This window comes from Callorhinus ursinus, unplaced genomic scaffold (genome assembly GCF_003265705.2).
Source record: "Callorhinus ursinus isolate GAN/ISIS: 27379988/994484 unplaced genomic scaffold, GSC_fseal_2.0 scaffold4, whole genome shotgun sequence".
NCBI classification, from domain to species: Eukaryota; Metazoa; Chordata; class Mammalia; order Carnivora; family Otariidae; genus Callorhinus; species Callorhinus ursinus.
The window spans coordinates 100,306,000-100,320,280 of NW_027397066.1; the positions used below are offsets into that span (position 1 = coordinate 100,306,000).

The following is a 14,281-nucleotide window of genomic DNA, read 5'->3' on the forward strand; positions in this document are numbered from 1 at the left end:
ATGTTTCACTACAAGATAAAATTTCCATTATTAATATTTTTAGGTCAGAAGGAAATATGTCTCAGTTTGCTCCTTATTATATATATATAAAAGGGCATCAATAAGATAACTACTTATGACCTTACTTGAAGATTATTTTGCCAGGGATATGAAGCAACATTTATTCCATCATCATTCAACAATATTTAGCACATCTACCAAAATTTTGCATGCCTCCCAAAGCATATTTTAGACCAAAGCATAATTAAATTCATTTCAGACACCAAGAGACAAAGACAAACCTAAAGGATTTTACAGTTCTTTTATTTCCTGTAAAAGATCATTCTAAATAATATTTAGGTAATTCCAGTACTTGCTCTGTTCCTCTTCCTATAAGTAAAATTGTCCCAGTAGATCTGACCCCCAGAGATAATGATTCCCCTCCAGGATTGGAGCAGTTCAGAAAGGTGGCCTTTTTTTCACCTATAGCACTCACCAGATACCATTTCATTATCATTATTTTTTTTATGTTATGTTAATCACCATACATTACAGCATTAGTTTTTGATGTAGTGTTCCATGAGTCATTATTTGTGTATAACACCCAGTGCTCCATGCAGAATGTGCCCTCCTTAATATCCATCACCAGGCTAACCCATCCTCCCACCCCACTACCATCTAGAACCCTCAGTCTGTTTTTCAGAGTCCATTGTCTCTCATGGTTCATCTCCCCCTCTGATATCCCCCCCTTCATTATTCCCCTCCTGCTATCTTCTTCTTCTTCTTTTTTTTTTAACATATATTGCATTATTTGTTTCAGAAGTACAGATCTGTGATTCAACAGTCTTGCACAATTCACAGCGCTGACCATAGCACATACCCTCCCCAATGTCTATCACCCAGCCACCCCATCCCTCCCACCCCCCACCACTCCAGCAACCCTCAGTTTGTTTCCTGAGATTAAGAATTCCTCATATCAGTGAGGTCATATGATACATGTCTTTCTCTGATTGACTTATTTCACTCAGCATAACACTCTCCAGTTCTATCCACGTCGTTGCAAATGGCAAGATCTCATTCCTTGATGGTTGCATAATATTCCATTGTATATATATACCACTTATTCTTTATCCATTCATCTGTTGATAGACATCTTGGCTCTTTCCACAGTTTGGCTATTGTGGACATTGCTGCTATAAACATCGGGGTGCACGTACCCCTTCGGATCACTACATTTGTATCTTTGGGGTAAATACCCATTAGTGCAATTGCTGGATCATATGGTAGCTCTATTTTCAACTTTTTGAAGAACCTCTATACTGTTTCCCAGAGTGGCTGCACCAGCTTGCATTCCCACCAACAGTGTAGGAGGATTCCCCTTTCTCTGCATCCCCACCAACATCTGTCATTTCCTGACTTGTTAATTTTAGTCATTCTGACGGGTGTGAGGTGGTATCTCATTGAGGTTTTGATTTGGATTTCCCTGATCCTGAGCGATGTTGAGCACTTTTTCATGTGTCTGTTGGCCATTTGGATGTCTTCTTTCGAAAAATGTCTGTTCATGTCTTCTGCCCATTTCTTGATTGGATCATTTGTTCTTTGGGTGTTGAGTTTAAGAAGTTCTTTATCAATTTTGGATACTAGCCCTTTATCTGATATGTCATTTGCAAATATCTTCTTTCATTCTGTCAGTTGTCTTTTGGTTTTGTTGACTGTTTCTTTTGCTGTGAAAAAGCTTTTTATCTTGATAAGGTCCCAATAGTTCATTTTTGCCCTTGCTTCCCTTGCCTTTGGAGATGTTTCTAGGAAGAAGTTGCTGTGGCTGAGGTCGAAGAGGTTGCTGCCTGTGTTCTCCTTTAGGATTTTGATGGACTCCTGTCTCACATTTAGGTCTTTTAACCATTTTGAGTCTAGTTTTGTGTGTGGTGTAAGGAAATGGTCTAGTTTCATTCTTCTGCATGTGGCTGTTCAATTTTCCCAACACCATTTGTTGAAGAGACTGTCTTTTTTCCATTGGACATTCTTTCCTGCTTTGTCAAAAATGAGTTGACCATAGAGTTGAGGGTCCATTTCTGGGCTCTCGATTCTGTTCCCTTGATCTATGTGTCTGTTTTTGTGCCAGTACCATACTGTCTCGATGATGACAGCTTTGTAATAGAGCTTGAAGTCTGGAATTGTGATGCTGCGAGCTTTGCTTTTCTTTTTCAACATTCCTCTGGCTATTCGGGGTCTTTTCTGGTTCCATACCAGACACCATTTCAAAGAGTTGACATGGGAAGGGAAGTGTCCTAACCCATTTTGCTTCTTTGCTCCTTCAAACATTGAAGGGAAGGGTTTTTTCCTAAAATTAAAAAAAAAAAATTAGAAATAAAACAGTATGATTTCTATAAAAAGAGGTACTCTTCATAGAGGATTTTAAGATATTACAAATCTGTCCTGAGGCAGATATGCAATAGCTCTGTGCCTTATGGATATTGTCCTTTGCATAAAAACAATGAATATAAAGACTTTTTTTTTTACCATATGTGCCTCCTGTGAAGAGAAACTAGTGTAAAAGTATATATTTGTATATATGTATATATGTGTGTGTGTATGTATATGTATATATATATATATATAATCTCCTATTGGTTCTATTTCTTTGGAGAGCCCTGACTAATAGAGATGGAAACTTAACCTTTTGTATCTAACATTTAGGACTATCTCCCCATTCTTCTTCCAACAAACATGAACAAGTTTATAAAAATGACCTTAGCTGCCAGCTTAGTAAGAAATTAGGAGATTAAGTTACTGAATAGATAGTTCAAGAAATACACACACAAACAAATGGGCTCTTCCTGGACTGGATTCAAATTAACCTCAACTCAAGATGTTCTCTGACGTCATGGAGAGTCATCTTTAGTTCGAAGATTCTGCCAATGTCCCAAAAAACAGCCCAGAGACTCTCTGTCCACTAGAGGTATGCAGAGATTGAAAAACTAAAGAAAATCACCTGAGACTTTTTGAGTTTAAAAGAACAACATCCAAGAGAACCATAAGGAAATATGGCCTTCAATGTTAGGAAGCTATGCGGGGTTGAAAAAAAACCTAGGATAAGATACTTTAGAGGATTCAGAGCAAGAAAATGATAAGAGATTAGATTTGGATCTACAAGATACCTATTAAAGACCATAATTTATCATTAAAACTAGAAAACTTTTTCAAAAAGTGAAAGGGGATACCACTAATAATTGTGTTAAATATATATAAAACTGAGACTTTGGGGGCAAACTGGAATTTATAGACACCCTACATGTAAATCAAAGGACACTTCTTGTTGACTTTGCCCACACCGAATTCTCTCCAAAGGAAGATTGTTGAGTGCCAAAGAAGAGGTAAAGGAAAGAAGGACTGACACAGGGAGCTGCAGGGAAGCACAGTAAATTTATGTAAAAATTTACATAAAGTTTAAGTCAACTATAAACAAAAATACAGCCATTATAAAACATGGGGGAAACACAGGAAGATAGAAATAGAAAAACAACAAATATTACAGGGTATGTCTATTTGGTCTTTTTTTAAAATCATAGTTACATGTGTATTTTTAATCCTATTGTATTCAAACTTACACACCTCATGTTAAAAATTTAAGTTGTAACAGAGGTATTTCTATGTTGGCTCAAATTGTTTGAAATATGATTCCAAGAGCTGCATAAAACTTTACTTAGTGGCAATAATCTTGTTTCCTAAGCCACTGTCTTTTTTTCCAATATTTAGATGGCTTTAAAATTTTCACTATTCTTATTAATGTACAAGTCAATGTCAATGAGCATCTTTGTGCACAGTACTCTTTTCCCCTTACAATAAATTTCCTTCCTTAATCTTTAAAAGTGAAATACCAGATCAAACAGTTTGAAGGCTTCTGATGCTCTTAATTTATCCCCACCCTCCAAAAAAGTGTTGAACATTCTGGCCAGTAATCTCTGAATACATCTATTTCACCTTGAATAATTTATCCACCTTGAGCATTAGCACTTAAACTTTTGCTCTTTCTAAAGGAAAAATTATTATTGTCTGAGCTTGCATTTCTTTTATTGCAAGTGAAATCAAATACTTTTCCGTTGTTATTCTAAACAGTTATATTTCCTATAGTACAACAATGTTCAACTTGTTAGTTTCAGGACACTTTGACCTCTTAAAAATATTAAGGACCTTAGGGTTTTTGCTCATGTGGGTCAAATCCTTTGACATTTTACCATATTAGAAATTAAAACTGAGAAGTTTTAAAACATGTACTTATTACTTCACTGAAAAAATAAATCTATTACATGTTATCACATATAACATTTTAAAGAAAAATAGTAATTTCCAAAACAAAAGATTTTTGAGAAGAGTGGCATTATTTTACATTTTTACAAATATTTTTAATGTCAGACTGATTAGAAGACAACTGAATTCTCATACTTGCTTTGGTATGCAGTCAGTTACAATATGTTGCTTTGGCTGAATTATATACAGAAAATCCAGTCTCTCACTGATATGTGACCCTTCTTTCCCAACTACAGTTGACCCTTGAACATTACAGCCTTGAACTGTGTGGGTCTACTTATACGCAGATTTTTTAAGGTACAGTACTCTAAATGTATTTTCTTTTCCCTAGCTTCCTTTATTGTAAGAACACAGTAATACTCATCACCGGGCTAACCCATCCCCTCACCCCCTTACCTTCTAAAACCCTCAGTTTGTTTCTCAGAGTCCATGTCTCTCATGGTTCATCTCTCCCTCCGATTCCCCCCCCTCATTTTTCCCTTCCTACTCCTAATGTCCTCCACGCTATTCCTTATGTTCCACAAATAAGTGAAACCATATGATAATTGACTTTCTCTGCTTGACTTATTTCACGTAGCATAGTCTCCTCCAGTCCCATCCATGTTGATGTAAAAGTTGGGTATTCATCCTTTCTGATGGCTGAGTAATATTCCATTGTATATCTGGACCACATCTTCTTTATCCATTCGTCTGTTGAAGGGCATCTCGGCTCTTTCCACAGTTTGTTATTGTGAACATTGTTGCTAGAATACTGGGGCGCATATGGCCCTTCTTTTCACTACATCTGTGTCTTTGGGGTAAATACCCAGGAATGCAATTGCTGGGTCATAGGGTAGCTCAATTTTTAATTTTTTGAGGAACTTCCAAACTGTTTTCCAAAGTGGCTGTACCAACTTTCATTCCAACCAACCATGTAAGAGAGTTCCCCTTTCTCCACAACGTCGCCAACATTTGCTGTTTCTTGCCTTGTCAATTTTTGCCATTCTAACTGGTGTAAGGTGGTATCTCAATGTGTTTTGATTTGAATTTCCCTGATGGCTAATGATGATGAACATTTTTTCATGTGTCTGTTAGCCATTTGTATGTTTTCTTTTGAGAAACATCTGTTCATGTCTTCTGCCCATTTTTTGACTTGATTATTTGTTTTTTGGGTGTTGAGTTTGAGAAGTTCTTTATAGATCTTGGATATCAGCCCTTTGTAGTGTCATTTGCAAATATCTTCTCCCATTCTGTGAGTTGCCTCTTGTTTTGTAGACGATTTCCTTTGCTGTGCAGAAGCTTTTTATCTCAATGAAGTCCCAAAAGTTCATTTTTGCTTTTGTTTCACTTGCCTTTGGAGATGTATCTTGAAAGAAGTTGCTATGGCCAATGTTAAAGAGGTTACTGCCTATGTTCTCCTCTAGGATTTTGATGGATTCTTGTCTCACATTGAGGTCTTTCAACCATTTTGAATTTATCTTTGTGTATGAAGTTAGAGAATGGTCAACTTTCATTCTTCTGTATATAGCTACCCAATTTTCCCAGCACCATTTATGGAAGAGACTGTCTTTTTTCCATTGCCTAGTTTTTACTGCTTTATCGAAGATTATTTGACCATAGAGTTGAGGGTCCATATCTGGGCTCTCTATTCTGTTCCATTGGTCCCATATGTCTGTTTTTGTGCCAGTACCATGCTGTCTTGGTGATCACGGCTTTATTCCCTGCATATTCTTAGACTGTAATGCTTTAAAACTGGAACTCAATCACAAGAAAAAATTTGGCAGAAATTCAAACACTTGGAAGCTAAAGACCACTCTGCTCAAGAATGTTTGGGTCAACCAGGAAATCAAAGAAGAACTTAAACAATTTATGGAAACCAATGAGAACGAAAACACATCGGTCCAAAACCTATGGGATACTGCAAAGGCGGTCCTAAGGGGGAAATACATAGCCATCTAAGCCTCACTCAGAAAAATAGAAAATTCCCAAATTCAACAACTAGCTTTACACCTTAAAGAACTGGAGAAAAAACAACAAACAATGCCTAAGCCATGCATTAGAAGAGAAATAATTAAGATTAGAGCAGAGATCAATGAATTAGAAACCAGAAACACAGTAGATCAGATCAACAAAACTAGAAGTTGGTTCTTTGAAAGAATTAATAAGATCAATAAACCACTGGCCAGACTTATCCAAAAGAAAAGAGAAAGGACCCATTAATAAAATTATAGATGAAAGGGGAGAGATCACGACTAACATCAAGGAAATAGAAACAATTATTAGAAATATCACCAACTATATGCCAATAAATTAAGCAACCTGGAAGAAATGGATGCCTTTCTAGGAACCTATAAGCTACCAAGACTGAAACAGGAAGAAATTGATAACCTGAATAGGCCAATAACCAGTAGCAAGATTGAAGCAGTGATCAAAAACCTCCCAAAAACAAGAGTCCAGGGCCTGATGGATTTCTTGCAGAATTGTACCAAACATTCAAAGAAGAAATAATACCTACTCTCCTGAAGTTGTTTCAAAAAATAGAAACAGAAGGAAAGCTCCCAGACTCATTCTATGAGGCCAGCATTACCTTGATCCCCAAACCAGGCAAAGACCCCATTGAAAAGGAGAATTTCAGACCGATATCCCTGATGAATATGGATTCCAAAATTCTCAACAAAATCCTAGCTAATAGGATCCAACAGTACACTAAAAGGATCATCCTGGGTGCCTGGGTGGCTCAGTCATTAAGCGTCTGCCTTCAGCTCAGGTCATGATCCCAGGGTCCTGGGATGGAGCCCTGCTCCATCCTGCTCCGCGGGAAGCCTGCTTCTCCCTCTCCCACTCCCCCTGCTTGTGTTTCCTCTCTCTCTGTTGAAAAATAAATAAAATCTTTAAAAAATAAAAATAAAATAAAAGGATCATCCACCACGACCAAGTGGGATTTATCCCTGGGATGCAACATTAGCAAACCAATCAATGTGATAGAACACATTAATAAGAGGAGAGAGAAGAACCATATGGTCCTCTCAATTGATGCAGAAAAAGCATTTGACAAAATACAGCATCCTTTCCTGATTAAAACTCTTCAGAGTATAGGGATAGAGGGAACATTCCTTAATTGCATAAAATCCATCTGTGAAAAACCTACAGTGAATATCATCATCAATGGGGAAAAGCTGAGAGCCTTTGCCTTAAGATCAGGAACAATACAAGGATGCCCACTCGTCACTATTCTTCAACATAGTACTAGAAGTCCTAGGTGTTCTTTTTCAATGATACATCAGAACTCAACAAGTGGTTGTTTCTTAAGGATTACTTAAAAAAAGTAATCTGAAACCATATCAATGAAATTTTAGTGTTCTTTTCATTAAAATCCATCGGTGTTTCTAGGCTTTGAATAGATTTTTTTATCCATCCGTGATTTTAAAATATCCTGCCTTAGCTTTTTAAAAAATATTAGTTCACTGAGTAATGCAAATCTTCCAAATGTTATCATATTTCATTATAAAACGTCAAAACTCAAACTTGTTAATGTTACCACCAATATCATCAGAAAAATCTTGAAGAACTAGAAAGATATCAAGTTCACGATGACAGTTACATATTTTCCAAGATTCTAATTTTCACTTGAAAGCTCAGATTTTATCACTGGCAAGTGACAGGCTCACTTCCTTCAATTTCAAAAAATGTCTGCCAAATATTCTAAGTCTGAATAGCGATAATTTGCCTGTCATTTCTTTCAAGTAAAAATGTTTCATGAAAAAAAATAGCTGGTTCAACTTGCAGTTTAAACAATGACAAAGTGCTTTCTCAAGATGCTATTGTACTTTGGTACTCAACAGAAATGCTTTGCTCATACTTCCCATTTTGTCACACAGAAAATTAATAATACGTGTTCTAAAGGATTAAGATTTAATAAAATCCATAACATAACTTTTCCTGATTCATCAAGGACATTCTTCAGTAAAATTGGCCTTTTTGTTTTCTTCATTTTGTTTTGTTCTGCTTTACTATGAGTACATAGCAGTGGAAAATGCAATGATACGACTTTGGTGCCATTGTCTTGCTTCATGCTCAGACACCAACAGTTTACCCACCATGGCTTTTGAACAATGTCAACATAGAGTGCCTTGGGGACTTCCAGGGGTCCACACACAATACAGTCAGACCACTACTACTAAAGTGAATTTTTTATTCTCAACCTTCTTCATTTGCCTATCAGAGGTTTCCTGGGTATAGGTTCATTATGTACCATAGATATTAACCTTTTGTTATAATATTTGCTATTGAAATTATTTTTTTATTCACAGATTTTTAAACATTTATATACTCTTATTCATTGGATCTTTTTTGTGTGTAATGCCATTTCTTGCTTTCTTTTTTTTTTAAGATTTTATTTATTTATTTGAGAGAGAGAGAATGAGAGATAGAGAGCACGAGAGGGAAGAGGGTCAGAGGAAGAAGCAGACTCCCTGCTGAGCAGGGAGCCCGATGTGGGACTCGATCCCGGGACTCCAGGATCATGACCTGAGCCGAAGGCAGTTGCTTAACCAACTGAGCCACCCAGGCGCCCTCTTGCTTTCTTTTTTATTCAACTTTTATTGATATATCTGTAGATTCACATACAGATGTAAGAAATAATACACAGAGATCCCCGGAACCTTTTAGCAAGGTTTCTCCCCAGTGGTAACAAGTGAGCAAAATAAAACAAAATATTTTTTTGCAAAAAAAAAATAGTATAATATTGCAACCATGTTATTGATATTGATACAATGCATTGGTTTTGTTCAGATTTCCCAGTTTGATTTTTACTCATTTGTGTGTATGAAATGTGTGTATTTACTTCTACATAATTTTCTCACATGTGTAGGCACCTGTGTCCAGTCAAAATACTGGACAGTTCCATTAAAAACTAATGATGTAATGTATGGTGATTAACATAATAATAAAAAAATGAAAAAAAAATACTGAACAGTTCCATCAAAAACTAATGATGTAATGTATGGTGATTAACATAATAATAAAAAAATGAAAAAAAATACTGAACAGTTCCATTACCTCGAAAACCCCTTGTGTTTCCCTTTTATAACCATGGCCACATGCCTTCTACCTCCCCTCTTTCCCTATCACTAACCTCTGAAAAACCATGAATCTGTTTTTCTAATTTCTAAAATTTTCTCAAAAACACTGTATAAATGGGGGCGCCTGGGTGGCTCAGTTGGTTAAGTGTCTGCCTTCAGCTCAGGTCATCATTCCAGGGTCCTGGGATCGAGCCCCACGTGGGGCTCCCTGCTCAGTAGGGAGTCTGCTTCTCTGTCTCCCTCTGCTCCTCCCCTCCACTTGTGCTCTCTCTCTAGTAAACAAAATCTTTAAAAAAAAAGCTGTATAAATTGAAACATAGAACATGTAACCTTTTGGAAGTGGCTTTCTTTTGCTCAACATACTTCCCTAAAGATGCTTCCAAGTGGTTCTGTTTCAGTGGTCAATTCCTTTTTATTGCTGAGCGGTAGTCCATGGTAAGTATGTGCCACAGTTTAGCCAATCACCCATTTAGAGGTATCTGGGCTCATTACAGGTTTTGACTATCACAAATAGAGTGGCTATGAACATGTGTATACAGAATTTTGTTTAAATACAACTTCTTATTTCTTTAAGATAAATATCCAAGAGTGTAGTTATTGGGTCATAATATAGTTGAATGTTTAATTTAGTTTGTATGTATGTGTGTGGTAAAAGATACATAAGATGAAATTTGCATTTTAAACCATTTTTAAGTGTACAATTCAGTGGCATTAAGTATGTTCACATTGTTGTGTCCCCTTGACAATCTCCAGAGCATTTTCCTCATACAAAACGAAAACTCATTACCTATTAAACAATAACTCCCCATGACCCCTCCTCCCCAGCCCACTGTATAATCACTATTCTACATTCTGTATATAAATTGACCATTCTAGACACCTCCTATAAGTGGAATCATAAAATATTTATTCTTGTGTATTTGGCATATTTAATTTAGCATGTTTTCAAGGTTTATCCATGTTGTAATATGTGTCAGAATTCCATTCCTTTTAAGGCTGAAGTGTATATCATTATATGTACATATTGTTTTGTTTATCCATTCAGCCATAGATGGATGCTTGTGTTGCTTCCACACTTTGGCTCCTGTGAATACTGTTGTTCTGAATGTGGTGTACAAATATCTCTTTAACTTCTTGATTTCAATTCTTTTGGGTATATACCCAGAAATGAAATTTCTGGATCATATGATAATTCAGTGTTTAATTTTTTGAGGAACTACCATACTGTTGGTCACCATTTTACATTCCCACAAGGGTTCCAATTTCTCCATATCCTCACCAGCACTTGTTGTTTTCTGCTTTTTTTCTTATTTAATAGTAGCCATCCTAAGAGGCGTGCATATTTAGTTCTATTGGAAATGCCAAGTTGTTTTCCAGAGTGACTGTGCCATTTTACATTCCTGTAGGACTGATTCAGGTTCTCTGCATTGTCTTTTGCATTTGGTGTTGTCACTATTTTTTTTTATTTCAGGAACTATGACAGACGGGTAATGATATCTCATTGTATTTTTAATTTGCCTTTCTCCAATGGCTAATTATGTTGAACATCTTTTCATTTGCCATCTGTATATTTTCTTTGATGAAATTTCTCTTCATGTCTTTTGTCTATTTTCTTTCTTTCTTTCTCTTTTTTATAACTTTTTTTATTATGTTAGTCACCATTCAGTACATCATTAGTTTTTGATGTAGTGTTTGTTCCAGGATGCATTGTTTGCGTATGACACCGAGTGCTCCATGCAATATGTGCCCTCTTTAATACCCATCACCAGGCTAAATACTAATCCTTTATCAGATACGTGGTTTGAAAATATTTTCTCCCAGTCTGTAGCTTTATTTTTACATCTTCCTCACTTGCTGTTTTCCAAAGAAGAAATTTTTAACTTCAGTGAAGTTCAGCTTATCAATTTTTCCTCTTATGCATTGTGCTTTGGTGTCAGTCCTAAGAACTTTTTGCCTAGCCCTAGATCCTGAAAAAGATTCTCATTGTTTTTTTTTTTTTATTTTTTTATTGTTATGTTAATCACCATATATTACATCATTAGTTTTTGATGCAGTGTTCCATGATTCATTGTTTGTTCATAACACCCAGTGCACCATGCAAAACGTGCCCTCCTCAATACCCATCACCAGGCTAACCCATCCCGATTCTCACTGTTTTTTATAAAAATTTTTAATAAACATTGTAAAACATAATACACATTATGAACATTTTATGGTTTTATGTTTACATTTAAGTCGACAAGTCATTTTGAGTTAATTTTTGTATAAGATGTGAAGTTTGGGTTGAAGTTCAAATTTTTGCTTATGAATTTTCAATTGCTCTACCAGCATTTATTGAAAAGTTTCCCTTCCTCCACTGGATTATTTTTATACCTTTGTCAAAAATTATTTGAGCATTTTTGTATGGGTCTATTTCTAGGTTCTCTACTCTGTTCCACGGTTTTAAGTGTCTATTCCTCTGCTAATACCACGCTGCCTTGATTACTATAGCCACAAACTAATAGCAAGCCTTGTCCCACTTTATTCTTCTTTTTCAAGGTTGTCTTAGCTATTCTAAGGTCTGTGCCTATTCATATAAATTTTAGAATAAGCTTGTCTATATTTACAAAAAAAACCTTGCTGGGATTTTAATAGTAATTGCATTGAACCTATAGATCAATTTGGAGGAATTTATACCTTTACTATGTTGAATCTGCCAGTCCATGAATGGAATAGGTCAATCTTATCTAGGTTTGCTTTAATTTTTTTCACAAGCCATTTGTAATTTTCATCATATGGATCCTAAAATGTCCTTTTTTAATATATTTTTTTAAAGATTTTATTTATTTGACAGAGAGACACAGCAAGAGAGGGAACACAAGCAGGGGGAGTGGGAGAGGGACAAAGCAGGCTTCCCGCCGAGGAGAGAGCCTGATGCGCGGCTTGATCCCAGGACCCTGGGACCATGACCTGAGCCGAAGGCAGACGCTTAATGACTGAGCCACCCAGGCGCCCCTTTTTATACATTTTTTTAAAGATTTCATTTATTTACTTGAGAGAGAGAAAAGCGAGAGAGAGAGCACAGGGGGAGAGGGACAAACAGACTCCCCACTGAGCAAAGAGTCCAATGCAAGACTCTATCCCAGGACCCCCAAAATCATGACCTGAGCCAAGGGTAGATGCTTAAATGACTGAACCACCCAAGTGCCCCCTTGAAATGTCCTTTAAAGAGTACACCTAAGCATTTCATTTTTTGGAGTAATTTTAAATGGTATTGCATTTCTAATTTTGGTTTCAACATGTGTAATTGTTCATGTACAGATGTATGATTGATTTTTGTATTGATCTTGTATCCCATGATCCTGCTGAATTCACTTATTAGTTCTAGGATTTTCTTTCTTTCTTTTTTTTTTTTTGGTGGATTCCCTGAGATTGTGTTTTAAACAATAATGCAATAATGTCATCTGTAAATAGGGAAAGTTTTATTTTTTCCTTTTCCACATTGTATGCCTTTCGTCTCTTTTTCTGACCTAAATGTAGTCGCTAGAACATCCAGGACTAAGTTGAATAAGAATGGTGAAAGTGTACATATTTCTACTGCTTTTAAACTCAGAAAACTTTCTCCCTTCAGAGATTTGATAATAATGGTTTCTATGTTCACCTAATTTTGTTTCTCTTTTATTTTTTTACACTACTTATGTGATCTTTAGAATTATTTAAAGCCCTTCAAATTCAACATTTTCTTCTATAAAATGGGGTTATTAACATTTGTTACTAAAGTTAATAAAAAGGAATGAATAAAATAATATAAGTAACTCAAACATAATTTGTTTCAGCAAACAGTTGTTAGTCTTTGAGAGGTGTAATATAATAGTGCTTTACCCAGCCCAAGTTTAGTAGCAGTTAGAAGAAAATTGTAGAAGTCAGGCAGATGAAATAAAAATAAAACCTTTACTATTGATAAAGCTCTGTTGGTGGATATGGCTTGGAGTGGAAGTCAAATGACACTTTTGTTCTCTCTGCAAGACTCACCTTGGAATATATACTTCCCACCACCCCTGAAAGAAAGAGCCTCCAGAGTAGAAGAACTTATCCAGCCTTGCACTGGTCTGTAGCAAAGAGGAAGAAAGGAACAAAGCACAGGACTTTTGATAGTTTACTACCACCTACCTGAGGGACATGGACTGATGGCTATTAACAATCAACCAGGTAACACTCTCAGACGTTTGAGGGCTGTTTCCTGAATGGTAATGATTATTGCCTGTTATTATTACATAGTAGTAACAAACTAAATTTGTAATTTATATTGGTACATTGCATAAGGAGAGGATATAATAGCTTTTTCTTCCAGATAGCTGGTCAAATATACCAATTTACAAATTACTCCTCTTTTCCAGACAGATATCTTTTAACTCCCTTAAAAAAAAAAATCTGTTTTAGGGCTTAGCTATCAGTTTGAAACTCTATCTCCAAATATGTTGCTAATACTACAGTTTTTACCTTTATGTATTTTAGTAGTTTGTTAAACTAACTTCTCTCACCCACTCTCACTACTAATTACATAATTTATTAAGAATCTTCTTGCTACCATTTCCTGATTATTCTTTCAGATAATCTGTTTCTATAAAGAATATAACTTTCTATCAGTTGGAAAAGTAATTTTCTCTTTTCTAATAATAGCTTTGATTCCTTGACCCATCAAATGTACTTGGCACCTGGAAGAGGACATTGGTTTTGTTAAAAGAAAGCTGAAGGTCAATTCTATCGCCTTACTATTATAGGCTGCTTTTGAAACCATAACTATATATGTACAGGTTTTTCCATTTACAATGTGAACTCATCCATCACTCCTTGTGCTTTAAAGAGCCCCCAATTTTCTCTCCTGCTGTCAGTGTTTGAGGTCATTCTGACACAGAGAAATTCAAAGCTACTGTGATAATTTGCAAGTAATATGT

The 14,281-nt window shown here is 35.9% G+C and overlaps 1 long non-coding RNA gene across 1 annotated transcript in view; it reads left to right on the forward strand.

The window, feature by feature from the left end:
* The window catches only part of LOC112826191 (uncharacterized), a 45,815-nt gene that overhangs the window by 13,973 nt on the left and 17,561 nt on the right, over positions 1-14,281 (forward strand). Inside the window, exon 2 of the long non-coding RNA XR_003208865.2 lies at positions 13,353-13,535. This is a non-coding gene — a long non-coding RNA (uncharacterized lncRNA). The remainder of the gene's footprint in view (positions 1-13,352; positions 13,536-14,281) is intronic.